Raw genomic sequence first — 14,207 nt, 5'->3', positions numbered from 1 at the left:
CAAAGAGGTACTTATATACTATTCTCAGCCCAAAGATGAAAGGTAAAAATCAGTTGCCACTCTTGAATAAGGTTAAGCAATTGTTTTAGCTCTCCATAAGTGCTGTTTTATATAGTTTAGTTTATGGTTCTGAAAGAAAGCATACACAATAGATGCTCACACCTTGAACATAATTAGAAAGCATGTCTGTTGTGAGTTAGTCTAAGACATCAAGTCCAAAAGTGTCTCCTTACCACAGTTTCCATTCCTCCCTCCATGCAATTAAACCACTGCTGAAGGCAAAAGTAGTGCAAGGAACTTGGAAATATTGCCTTCACTGCTCCTCAAAGGCCTTTAAGGCACCTTCTTATTTCTCTGCAAGCACTTCTATATTGCTGCTCACAGCATGTTTGTAGAGAACAAACTAAAGGAGCTCTTATTCCCACTCCTTCTGATGGGAGAAGGAGTTGTGCTAAATATTGGTGGAAGAGAAAGAAGCAATCACCTATGGACCTTGGAGTTCAATGCTGGTTTAATCCTTATTCCAGTTCTGAGGTAAAGACACTGTCTGGTATTTTGCCTTGAGCACAAAAACTAACAATGTTGAGGGAGGACTTAAAACATTTAATTCCAAAATGAACACTGTCCAAGAACTGTTCAACAGATGTTATTTTCCTTGTAGTCTTTTCTCCATAGCCTTGTTAACACAAGAGATTGAATTTGTACCTCAGGGACTCAAACTTTATTGTGGAACTACTGGTGAAGTTTTTTCTTTGATCAAGTAAAACAATACAAAGAAATGGCCTAACATATATTTGTACAGGGCAACATTAGAGAAGAAAACAGGCTGAAATTTTGGATCATCTTAATCAAATTCTACGCATATCTGTTTGAGAGATACTATCCTCAGTTTATTGCAGGTATATTGCTGTCAATAGATGTATGCCACATTGCTCAAGAAGAGGTAAAAGGCAAAAAAAAGAAGCAATGGTAGATGTTAAATGAGTTTTTCTTGGAATATGATGATTTTAATAGTTGATCTCCTCCACCCTCAAGCCCCAAAAGATGAGTTCTATTGACCAAAGCATAAGTTTTAAGACTATTTAAATGTGGAGTTATATGGCAGTTTAATCCTAACTTCAGAATATTTGGTTGACAACTGCAGGAAAAAAAATTATATTGACTCTGTGCTGGTCTTTACTATTTGTGAGTTATAGTGTTTTGTATTGAAGCGCAGGTGAGTCAGGCAATATATTGATAGATAAGTCAAAGGTCCATCTACTTCTTTTGAAAAAATAAAAGTTTGTATCTGACTTTGGAGTGCTTCCTTTAACAGTTTTCTGTATTTCTTTCCATGTCTGGACTCCCGTTTTTTCACCCTGCATGTGTTTTACTTTTCACTGTGTAACAAGGAAATCAAAGACTGGACTAAATAATCTTGATCTTAGAGTTAAACTCAATAAAAAGGGAGGAAATCAGTTAGTACCTTTTGGTTCTGAGACCATACAGAACTCTGGATCTAATAAAAAGAGTAACTATTCTGTATTTACTGTGTCTGTATTCATGAAGAACCTGATATTCTGAAGTCTGTTAAGAAGGCATAATGCAGATTCAAAATACTATGATTGTGTATGACCTAAGGAAAGAGAAAAATCCATTAATTAATTCACTGCTATCTGCAGAATGAACTGTAAATGACAACTGTATACCATCCAAAAAGATCTCCCATTTTCTATATAAAACAGTTACAAATGTGCTTACAGTTGACAGGTAATGACTTTTTGCAGATGCTCATGACATACACATTTCTGAGATTACAGAGTGAACTGTTCAGACCCCCTTTACAATCCACATCCATCTCCAGCTGCTCTTGATTTGTCTGTTTCCTGTGAAACTGCTGCTTTCTCTGAATGATGCTGATAGAGAATAAAGAATTCAAGGAGCATAAGAATGTTCAGTTTTACCAGACTTTTATCATCAATATAATATTCTTGGTAATATTTCTTCTGAGAAGGATCAAAGCAGAGGACAATGCATGGGCTAACCAGCACGAAGAGAGCTCACCAAGCAAGATATTAGCAGTTGTCAAAATGAAAATCATTAATGTTTTGTTATTCAAAAGGAGTACCTGGTCTGTTCTATCAAAATAGGACCCTATGTTTCCTATGTGTTTTCCAGTCAGGAAAATGGAAATCCTCTATGTCAATTTTCTTCTGCAGGAAGACTATGTATGATACATGAGCATTTAAGATACATCTTTGTATGTTAAAGGATATGGATATGCCACACAGGTGGTTTATGTCTTGTCCATGTTCAACCCTATCAGTCATAACAAAGTTGAAATTGCCCATTAGAAATTACCCTTTTCTATCTGGGTACAGGTAATATCAGTCTGTCTAATATTCATGTAACTTCTCTTATTAAGTACTTCATGATTTACATTGAATACAGAATTGTAAATTATTTTGCCATTTGATTTTACTCAGACTATGTTAAACATAGGATGTTGTCTCTAGCCTGTAGACTGAAATAGAGAACTTTCTTGATTGCTATTTTCTGAGTCATCAGTAGCACAGTCTTCTCACAACTCTAGCTTATAAAGCAGTGGTATTGACCAGTTCCAGTTACTAAGAAATTACTCCAGTTTCAGATTTCTCATGTCAAGGTAATAATTTGACATGTTTACAGCAACTTTTGTCAGAAAGTATTTTACATTTTTACATGTAGTTATTTTACACTTAGCTTTATGATAACTCTAAGGCACAGGTAAGAATGCTGTTCTTTCAAGTTTACATAGCTTCATGAGACTCTTTCTATTCCTTCCCAACAACAGGCTTTCTGCAAGACCTCTTTGTGAGTAGTTCCAAACATCTGGCTAGGCCAAAAAGTTAATCAAGCTCCACAGTATTTGGTACCAGTTTCATCCTTGCCCAGCTGGCAACTAAGCCCCACACAGCCTCTCGCATACTCCCCCTGGTGGGATGGGGAGAAAATCAGAAGAGTAAATGAGACAATACTTGAGGACTGAGATAAAGACAGTTTAGTAAGTAATGCAAAAGCCACTTACTCAAGCAAAGCAGAACAAGGAATTTATTCACTACTTCCAATCAGCAGGCAGTTCAGTCACCTCCAGGAAAGCTAGGCTCCATCATGTGCAATGGTTACTTGGGAAGACAAACTTCATCACTCTAAGCATTCCCCTTCCTCTTCCCCCCTTGTCTCCTTCATTATTCTTTCCCCAGCTTTATAAACTAAGCATGACATTATATGGTGTGGGATATCCCTTTGGTTAGTTGGGGCCAGCTGTCCCCACTGTGTCTCCTCTCAAACTTTTGTGCACTCCCACCTTCTCGTTGGCAGGACGGTGTAAGAAGCTGAAAAGTCTTTGCCTCTACCAGCTAGTAGAAAGAAAATTAGCTGCATCACAGCCAAAACAAGGGCAAACACACATCTTCTGAGACTTGAAAATCATTTCTCCAAATTCTGGCTGCATCCCAGCCACCTTGAATTCCTAAAGAGGAATTTACATAAGAGAACAAAAGGGACATTTCCTTTATAACATAGAATCAAAGTGTCATTTCCTAGCTGAAAAGCAAAATCTTGTTTTACTGATTCACTGTTGAGTGCAACAAGGAAACAGCTGAATAAGTTACACACACGCACACACACATTCAACCTGTTACACACGCATACTGGTGGTGTTCCCTGTCAGAACAGGCACGTTCTTATCACTTAGCATCTGTTTCCTTTTTTCTCAGACTTGTTTACCAGTGTTTCCATTGAGAAGCTTCCTTACTGAGGATAATTTTTACTATCTCATTCATTCACGATGGAGTTACACCTCCCAGCTGTAGCTATTTTAATAGCTCTAGGACTTAGATATATAATTTTTCTGTGTGACTCATATCCTATCAAATAGCGGGCTAAAATGCTGTACAAAACTTTTGCAATCAAATCTGTTTATTGGGAAAGTTAATTTAAACAATATTATTTTAAATTGCATTGCTTCATATAATTTGTCAGTAAAAGAACAATGATAGAATTATTTTTCATTTCAATCTAAAAAATAGATTATTTTAATAAACTATTAATAATCCATATAAATATGATTTCTGTTGTTCTAACTAGTTAGAATATAAGAGTTTATTAAAGCAAAAAAGTCTAGATGAGAAAGGCTCACACTGGGTTTGTAAAGGTTGGAATGAAATTGCTATTTCTAGGAGTTTCCATGGAAACTACAGTCCTAAGCAAACCTCTGTACAAAAAGAAGAGGGTTTTTTTTTGTTGTTGTTGCTAAGTGTTCTTGAGAAAATCCACACAAGCATTATTATAATATATAGCCAAACAAACAGGCATGGTGGTTGAATATTGTATAACACAAAACCATTGTGTTTGCATGCAGAATATTTTAAAAATGAAAGTTCAGGTGTCTGTTTGACCCTAAGATTTGGAGCTGTACAGTTTTTTGATTTGGCATTGCGGTTGTGTTTAAAGGGAATCAACATGATTGACAACCAAAATTACTCTGAACAAGCCTAGCAGATTGTCAGTTTTTTACATTCAACACATACTTGATAATCTTAATAAATAAGTAATTAATTTGGTTTTAATTGTTTTTGATATGATCAGTTACTCTCTGTTATTGAGAACATCCTTCTATCTTCTAAGCTTTTGCTTATGGTTTAAGAATTTACACGTACCATAGGCAGTTTTACTGAGAACAGACCAAAGTCTTTTCATAAGAAAGGTAAAAAATATGGCAAGCTTTTATTTCAAATCAAACCAGGAAGTTTTTTAATGAAGAGATATATGTTCAGATTCCAAATTATTTATTTTCACAAATCTTCTTTCTGTTCATGCAGTCATGGTTTCTGAAAATACAGATACTTACACAATCAAACATTAAATGTGTAGGGCTTAACATTGACAAGGAGTTCTATGAGCCCATAAGAGGGTTTATCTGAGCAGGATGTACAAAACAAGACAGTAGCCAAAACTGAATAATATTGGCTTACGATAATTTAAGAATACAATACCTGTTTATGTGTCTGAGATTTCTGTAGAAAATAAAATATTTCAAGTTTTTCATTTACTCGTTAATAAAGGTGAGAAACTGAAATTCATGTTTGTGTATTTTCTATGAGTTCCAGTGGCTTACATTTCATTGGAATAGTGACAGAAATGACTGTGCCTATGAATTAGCAACACAATGTTTTGTGGTTATTGATATGATATTCCAAACATATTGATTGCAAGAATTTTTTTTTCCTAAAGCAGTTGTATACTGTAGAGAAGCTTTAAATATTTAATTAAAAGTCCTGTGTCAATACAAATGCAAAATTCTACAGCGATACCTCTATAAATTATTTAGGAACCTCAACAGTGTTGGCTTTAATAAATTAAATTCAAGGACGTCTGGTCAACATACTTACAAAAACTAAAAGTGTAATTCTTTTTATCAGTGTAACAATTTGGGTTCTTACATTTCATCATGAACAACTTCAAATTTGGTTGATAATGTCCTGCTCAGAATTTTTTTTTTTTTTTCAGGAAGATAAATTAATAATAAGAAGAGGAAATTCTGAAACAAAACCAATAATTAAAATATATAGGTGTGTATTTGTTCTTTTTTATATTTTAAATAACTTGTTAGTTAGCCAAAAGCAATAATCAACAGCATTTTCCCCTCTTCCTGAAGTTAGCTAGCAATCTGTTATTTTTTATTTTTTATTTTTTTTCTGCTAAGAGATTCACTTAAAGAGAACTTAGCTCTCGAAGACCTTGGGATTTGTACTTCCGAATCCTGTCAAGAGATTCCATTTTCCATATAGTGTACTTTGGACTTTTGATATACAAACTCATTTTAAATTAATTTCTACAATCTCCCCACTTTAATCTATATTCAGGACAATGGAGTAGTCTGCTTTAGTTGATGAGGGTTGGGTCAGGGAGCAATTAGGCAGTCTGGACATCCATAAATCCATGGGTCCGCATGAGATGCACTCGCAGGTGCTGAGGGAGCTGGCTGAGGTCTTTGCTAGACAACTCTCCACCATCTTGGGAAATGAGAGAGGTGCCTGAGGACTGGAGGAAAGCAAATGTCACTCCAGTCTTCAAAAAGGGCAAGAAGGAGGACCCAGGTAACTATAGACCAGTCATCCTCACCTCCAGCCCTGGGAAACTGATGGAACAACTTATCCTTAGTGCCATCTCAAGGCATATCAAGGATAAGAGGGTCATTAAGGGCAATCAGCATGGCTTCACCAAGGGGAAGTCGTGCTTGACCAACCTCATTGTCTTTTATGAGGACATAATAAGATGGATGGATGATAGCAGAGCGGTGGATATGGTCTACCTTGACTTCAGGAAAGCATTTGACACAGTCTCCCACAGCATCCTTGCAGCTAAACTGTAGTGGAGTGGACTGGAAACTGGCTGAAGAAAAGAAGCCAGAGAGTCGTGGTCAATGGAGTGGAGTCCATTTGGAGGCCTGTATCTAGTGGAGTGCCTCAAGGGGCAGTGCTGGGGCCGATATTATTCAATAGTATATTCAATAATATATTCAATATTATTTTGATGAGAGAATTGAGTACACTGTCAGCAAGTTTGCTGATGACACGAAGCTGGGAGGAGTGGCTGACATGCCAGAAGGCTGTGCTACCGTCCAGCGAGACGTGGACAGGCTGGAGAGTTGGGCAGAGGAAAAATTATTGAAATATGACAAGGGAAAGTGTAGAGTCCTGCATCTGGGCAGGAACAACCCCAGGTTCCAGTGTAAGTTGGGGAATGACCTATTAGAGAGCAGTGTAGGGGAAAGGGACCTGGGGGTCCTGGTGGACAACAGGATGACCATGAGCCAGCACTGCGCCCTTGTGGCCAGGAAGGCCAATGGCATCCTGGGGTGTATTAGAAACGGGGTAGTTAGTAGGTCGAGAGAGGTTCTCCTTCCCCTCTACTCTGCCCTGGTGAGACCACACCTGGAATATTGTGCCCAGTTCTGGGCCCTTCAGTTCAAGGAGGACAGGGAACTGCTGGAGAGAGTCCAGTGTAGGGCAACAAAGATGATTAAGAGAGTGGAACATCTCCCTTATGAGGAAAGGCTGAGAGAGCTGGGTCTCTTTAGCTTGCAGAAGAGGAGACTGAAGGGTGACCTTATTAATGTTTACAAATATATAAAGGGTGAGTATCACGAGGATGGAGCCAGGCTCTTCTCGGTGACAACCAATGGTAGGACAAGGGCTAATGGGTTCAAACTGGAACACAAGAGCTTCCACTTAAATATGAGAAGAAACTTCTTCTCAGTGAGGGTGACACAACATGGGAACAGGCTGCCCAGGGGGGTTGTGGTGTCTCCTACTCTGGAAACATTCAAAACCTGCCTAGACACATTCCTGTGTAAACACATCTAGGTGTTCCTGCTCTGGCAGGGGGATTGGACTAGATGATGTTTTGAGGTCCCTTCCAATCCCTAACATTCTGTGATTCTGTGATTCTGTGAAACCTACCATCATCCTACCCAGCACAGTAGTCTAAGTGGCTACTTGTATTAGTTATTTCTATTTTAGCCTATTAAGTAAATGAATAAATGCATGAACATATAATAAAAGGAAAATGGGTTTGTTTTAAATATCCACAGGCTGAATAGCTATAACAAGTTAATAATTGGAGATTTTGAATCTTCTTCAGTTGGTGAATTATTTGTCTTTAACTCTTAGAATGGAGAACTCTGGTAATCTATACTATATACTCTGAAAACGTATTTTCTCAAGTATTGTTCATAAGTAACAAGCAGGGAGAACAGTTATTATGGTTATTCTTAGAAGGACAAAGATATTTTCCAGCAACAATAGTACACTCGAGAGTAAAGAACTTCCTGTTGTGTTTGGTATTCAAAAACCCATCTAAGTTTTATCACTACCCTTCATTCGAATTATCTCAATTGTACTGATTCAATAGGATTTGTATCTCAATGTTTCTGCCATGCACCTACTTTTTTGCTTTTTAATTATTATTATTTTGTTGAAGAATAATTTAATAAGATAACTTTAAGAGCTGACTTTTCATTTATACTTCATCTGAAAAAAGTGATCAAATTTCTTAAAGTCTTAATAGAATTTAGCACAGCATATAGACACTGATAAGGATGGAGGTCTCAGTCACCTAAAAGAGCATTAAATAGATTTAAAATTTCAGAATAATTTAGAAGCTAGCAGATGTTCGGCTGCTATGAATTTTTCTCCTTGTTTTCCTGTGACTTTTTTAATGCTTACAGTAAGCATAAAGCAGAATTGTGCATCTGGGAACACAGCAATCACCTGCTGAGCAACAAGTGACCTTATCAGAAAGGTTTATTTTCAAAAATAATATGTGAAAAAAAACTTCAGGTCACAGAGTTCATTCGAATTTGAAAATGTAACCCTTTCAGGTTAGGGGAGTTTTTACTCACAAGTGTCTATGAAATGCAACTTGACTACCATCAGTGATTGTTTTAAACAAAATGCAAAATTCTGTTGGTTGCTTAACCCTAGTCCACCTTCCACCACACCTTTGCCTCATAAATATTTAGCTGCCTTTCACAATGAACATGTCACCTGTGCAAATGGATCATGGCCAAAGTGACAAGACAAGCAGAATCAGATAAATGGTTACAGTGACAGCATCAGTGATTTACTTCATGGCTGTTAAAGCAAAGCAGAAATGAAAATACTGAATTTTTCAGAAGCTTAGAACTTTAAAATGCCTATGCACTAAGAGCCCGTGGCTAAGAATTTACCATATAAGGATAGTTCCATGATGTAATCTCATCACTACGTGATTAAATACACATGTTCAGTGAAGCAGAGGACAAAAAATTTCTGCCCTCAAAGCCAGTGGTAAAACTATTTTATCAGGGAAAGAATTTTCCGTGCATTATCTTGCTGTGTGAATCAAAGGGGACTTATGTCAATCCTCCAGGTTTTAAAGCACCCGTCAGCATTTTCACCCGCTTAGCCAGTATCTCATGGGATATGACAGGATGAAAAACATCTGGGATTTGTCTCCCAAATTTATTCCAGATTCTTGTGGTTATAATTCACTTGTGTGTAGAGCTTTGAGTTCATATTTTGCCTATGATGTCAAGTGTCTGTGGAACAAAACCCCAAGTCCATCTTTTGGAAGCATAATGCATCTAGGGACAGTCGCCGATGCTTATTAAGCAGTGGGGTGGGATGTTGGCTATTGTATCCCTGATTAACCCACACTTAATAACTAATTAGAGGGAATGGATGCAGGTTCATGTAACACAGGCTGTGGCCAGTTCTTTCCTTTTTGCCCTCACTGGAGTAATGCAAGGAAAGTCTTAGCACTCCCTCAGCTTGGGAGGAGTCCTTAGCCATGTGATCTTCAATATTACTGGGGTGCAAAAGCTGAGAAATGGATTTTAGCAAGTCACTGTAAACAGCTTGTCAGTTTACCTCCTGCCCTTTGATTTTAGGAAGATGAAAAAGGAAAACAGGGAGAGATTAGTGCTTTAAGTGCAGTTTCCAATTCTGGAAGCAGTTTTTCTAATGGGACCTGGTCACTGATAATAATTCTGAATTATTTGCACATTAACTTTATTATAAGCATTAGTTTTTATTTGCTAACAAAAAAAAATATATACTTAATCTAAATCATTGAACAACAAAGCTATCTTTTCCTTTCAGACAGTAAGTATGTCATAATTTCCATTTCATGTAACTGAAATCAAATTTAATTTAAAACAATGCACTACAGTTAGTAAGTAGAAATTCTGTACTAGTTCACAGGCAAATATGTAGTTATAATTGATAGCTACTTTTCTGTAGTCTAGAATGTATAAACAGTTCTGTGTTTGTCTCAAAAAATAGTGGGAAAGGTCATTTCATTCATACATTATTCTTAATCACTAAAGAAAAACTGATTGTGTGTGCTTAACTATTGTTGTCACTGACAGTGTTGCAAGTCATTGTAATTACAGAAAGGATCAATGGCAGAGTAGGTGGCTAATTGAAAAAAAAGTTTTGCATTTCCTCCAAAATCAGTAAACTGATGAGTCTGGCCTCAATTTTTCCACTCAGGTTCTCCAAAAAACATTATCTTCTAGGTGGAAAGTAGATCAGTCAGTCTGCACTGGCAAGAAAATTTGAAATTAAATTTGAGATATCCTGAACTCATTGAGATATATTTAGTTAATATTTAAATAAACTTCAATGACATTACTATGTCACATAGTCTTCATGGACTACATGAGTTGTGTTTAGTGCTTTATAGTTCCATACTATCATCAGGGTCAATGAGATTTGAGCATGTCATACTAGTTGTGTGCTTGGACTTCAGTAAGGCTTTTGACACCATATCCTACAGCATTCTCCTGGAGAAGCTGGCAGCTCATGGGCTGGATGGGAGTCCTCTGTGATGGATAAAGGACTGGCTGGAGGGCCGGGCCCAAAGAGTTGTGGTGAATGGAGTCAAATCTGGTTGGTGGCCGGTCATGAGTGGTGTTCCCCAGAGCTCAGTATTGGGGCCAGTTCTGTTTAATCTCTTTATCAATGATGTGGATGAAAGGATTGAGTGCATCCTTAGTAAATTTGCAGATTACAACATATTGAGTGGGAGTGTTGATCTGCTGGAAGGTAGGGTGGCCATACAGAGGGATCTGGACCAGCTGGATCTTTGGGCTGAGGTTCAATAAGGCCAAGTGCCGGGTCCAGCACTTGGGTCACAACAACCCCAGGCAGTGCTACAGGCTCGGGGAAGAGTGGCTGCAAAGCTGCCTGGTGGGAAAGGATCTTGGGGTGTTGACTGACAGCCAGCTGAACATGAGCCAACAGTATGCCCAGGTGGCCTAAAAGACCAAGAGCATTTTGGCTTGTATGAGGAATATTGTGGCAAACAGGACTAGGGAAGTGATTGTGTCACTGTACTCTGCACTGGTGAGACCCCATCTTGAATCCTGTGTTCAGTTTTGGGCCTGGAGCACAAGTCTGATAAGGAGCAGCTGATGGAACTGGGGCTTTTCAGCCTGGAGAAAAGGAGACTGAGGGAAGACCTTATCATTCTCTACAACTACCTGAAAGGTGATTGTAGCATGGAGGGTGTTCGTCTCTTCTCCCAAGTGACAAGTGATAGGACATGAGGAAATGGCCTCAAGTTGTGCCAGGGGAGATTTAGATGGAATATAAGGAAAAAATTCTTCATGGAAAGGGTTGTCAGGCATTGGAACAGGCTGTACAGGGAAGTGGCAGAGTCACCATCCCTGGAGGTATTGAAAAGGTGTTTAGACGATGTTCTTAGGGACATGGTTTAGTGCTAGAGTTAGGTTATGGTTGGACTCGAGCCTGAGGGTCTCTTCCAACTGAAATGATTCTATGATTCTATGGTATATTTTGCAGACTGCTTAGTTTTGGCAGAACCAAAAGCAAAAATATTTTGTTCTGTGTCTGATCTATTGCTTAAGCTCTATTCTTCTAGGCATGAGCAACAGATTCAATAAACAACTCTGTGTGTTTAGATCAATTGCAACACAAGCACAGAGTCCAACACATTTGGGACAGACTCACTTTGCATGAACAATAGGATTTGTCTGTAGACACTACAGTCAGTCACCCAGAGTGCCATTAAATCACAATACAGAACAGTAGGTTAGCACATTTTTGCAAAAGGTGGTGGCTTCCTACCAATGTCAGGAGGGTAGTGGATCTGGGTTTGTAGTTGTGGTTTTCAAAAGAATTAAGTGGGCTCTTCATAATGGAGAAAGTTTGCCTGTGGAAAACAGGCCATTCACAAACAAAGCAACAAAACAGCCCATAGTGTCACTCGACTTTCTTCTTGGGTACATTATGGTAATTTCATGAAATGAACTTAGGATGCTGAAAGGGGAAAACTGAGATGTGATATCCATGTAGAGGGCTTAATAAGAAATGTACTGCTGGCTGACAAGGCAGATTATGACAACCTCTACGTGAAGACAGTGACATCTAAGAGCAGGTTTGCAAATACTACTTCAAATGTATGTTAAGATGGGACTAGTCAAAAACACTGTTGTTATTCAAGACAATTCTGTAGCACACTCTTTGTGTTTGCAAATCCAAGGTGGGTATGATGTCTTTAAAGGAGGATATAGATGGAAAGGAAGGAGCTGTGTCAGTAATCAGAGGGTTGCACTTTAAGGAAACCTGAAGATGAACATTTAAATGAAAGGATGAATTTCTTATGTGTTGCTATCCACTATGACATGGTTTAACACTCTAAATCACATTAGATGGCAATCCGAAAAGTGCAAAGCTGTTAAAAGCCTTAATTTACAACCACTACTTTTCAGCTGTTACAAAGGTTCATAACTTAGAATATATACATTTTTTTCTAAATATTTTCTTTGAAATCTTGGCATATTAACTCATCCAAAATATTTAAACTTTAAAAATCAACAGAAAATAAAATATTTTTTTCTACTAAATTAAAAAAAAATACTACTAAAGATATGTCCAGCAGGCAATAGCCCATTGCATTTTGCAATGAAATATATCTAATTCTGGGGCCTAAGGATCAAAGAGAGAATTACGAAGTGAGAATCTGATTCAGAAGGGAATTGGTATTTGCAGAAATGTTTGTATATTGAAAGCACTATTACACCTTCTCTGCAGAAGTAACAGATTATTTTTCAAATATATCATAAGGCTGATCTAGCAAACAGTAACTGAAAAAAGTCTGGGAGAGCTTTGATTTGTGCAGTGACTTTCTCTGAGCTTACAACAGCGGTTAAATATCATCTGCCCAAAGGACCCATAGTTTGGCTGGAGATTATTAGTTATAAAATTCAGGAAAAATCTAAAATGGTTGGAAAAAAAAAACACTTCAAGGGAGGAAAGTAAAGATTATTTGTTCTAGATGGTGCATTTGATACATAATTTAAATCACAGATGTGTCATAATTCAAAAGATGAAACAATAGCTTTCAACTACTGTATTTTTATTTTAAAAAGTCAGAAAATTTTATTCTTTGTAAGAATGCTTCCTGCAGCATAAAGTATATTTTTTCTTTAACTACACAATATAAACTTAGTAAATGAGTGAATACACCCATCAGTCTCCTTTTCCTTCCATATCACAACAGGATAATACCTATTCTATTTCAGAGGCCTCCTTTGAATGGCTTTCCTCTGTTTTTATTCTCAAATGATTATTGTCACATAGGTTCACTTGCTTAAGAACTTTAAAAAAAAGATTAATGTAGCTGAGTTTGACTCCAGCTCATGGTAATCTTCATGGGAGATTCAAACCTCCCCTGGAAGACACTGTTGTTCAGTGTATTCAAGAGAAGGGAATGGAAGACGAAGATCCTTTAGACTATAAAGCAATGAAATCTCTATTTAAAGGTACTTATCATGCATTATAACATTGATCGGATATCTTAATATCCCAGTTCTCAAGTTAAATAATAAACTATGTCAGGAAAGAAACTTTATTCTGGAAATGTAATTGGTGTATCCTGGCAAAAGACATGTAACAGATGATCATTCACAAAAAAACAAAACAAAACAAAACATAAACAAGACAACAAACAAACAAACAAACAACACAAAACACAAAACAAAACACAGAATGAAAAGTTCTCTACTAGTTAAAAGAAAGTCTCTTTTCCTAATTTCATCCTGACTTACTCTAAATTTATTTTTTAAAAACTGTTGTTATCACTATTTTAGATCTCCATAGTGTAATTTTATCTCACAATGCACGTGTAACTTAAAATCTACTTCCACCTTTACTAGAGTCACAGTATCTTCCTTCCTGATTCCTAAAGTGTCTATTGTTGCTCTTTCAAGAGGAGAAGTTAACTATGTGCTTAAATCAAATTTAAAGAGATTATCATGATATTTGTAGAACAGAATGTGACTGCATATTAATGCCTTATGCAAAATGGTGAGTATTTAACTTAGAATCTGCGAAAGTTTTATATTGTATTTCATTCCCCTAAGCAGCAGTTGTTGATGAAGTTATATTAAAAACTATTGAGTTTGCATGATAGACACTGAGAGAGGATACATATCAAATTTATTAGACAAGTCTTTCTAGAAGTCATCATATCTGAATATATTCTTATTACTGGAAAAAATTAAAGAATAAGTCAGAAAATAAAGAAAAAAGTCTCTTCAGTGTCTCCATTTCATGAATCAGTCATAATAATTAGTGACAAATAGTTGCCATAAAATAACAACTCCAGAGACACAT

Source organism: Nesoenas mayeri, assembly GCF_963082525.1.
Source record: "Nesoenas mayeri genome assembly, chromosome: 2".
Taxonomy (NCBI): domain Eukaryota; kingdom Metazoa; phylum Chordata; class Aves; order Columbiformes; family Columbidae; genus Nesoenas; species Nesoenas mayeri.
This window is presented reverse-complemented; position numbering follows the sequence as displayed.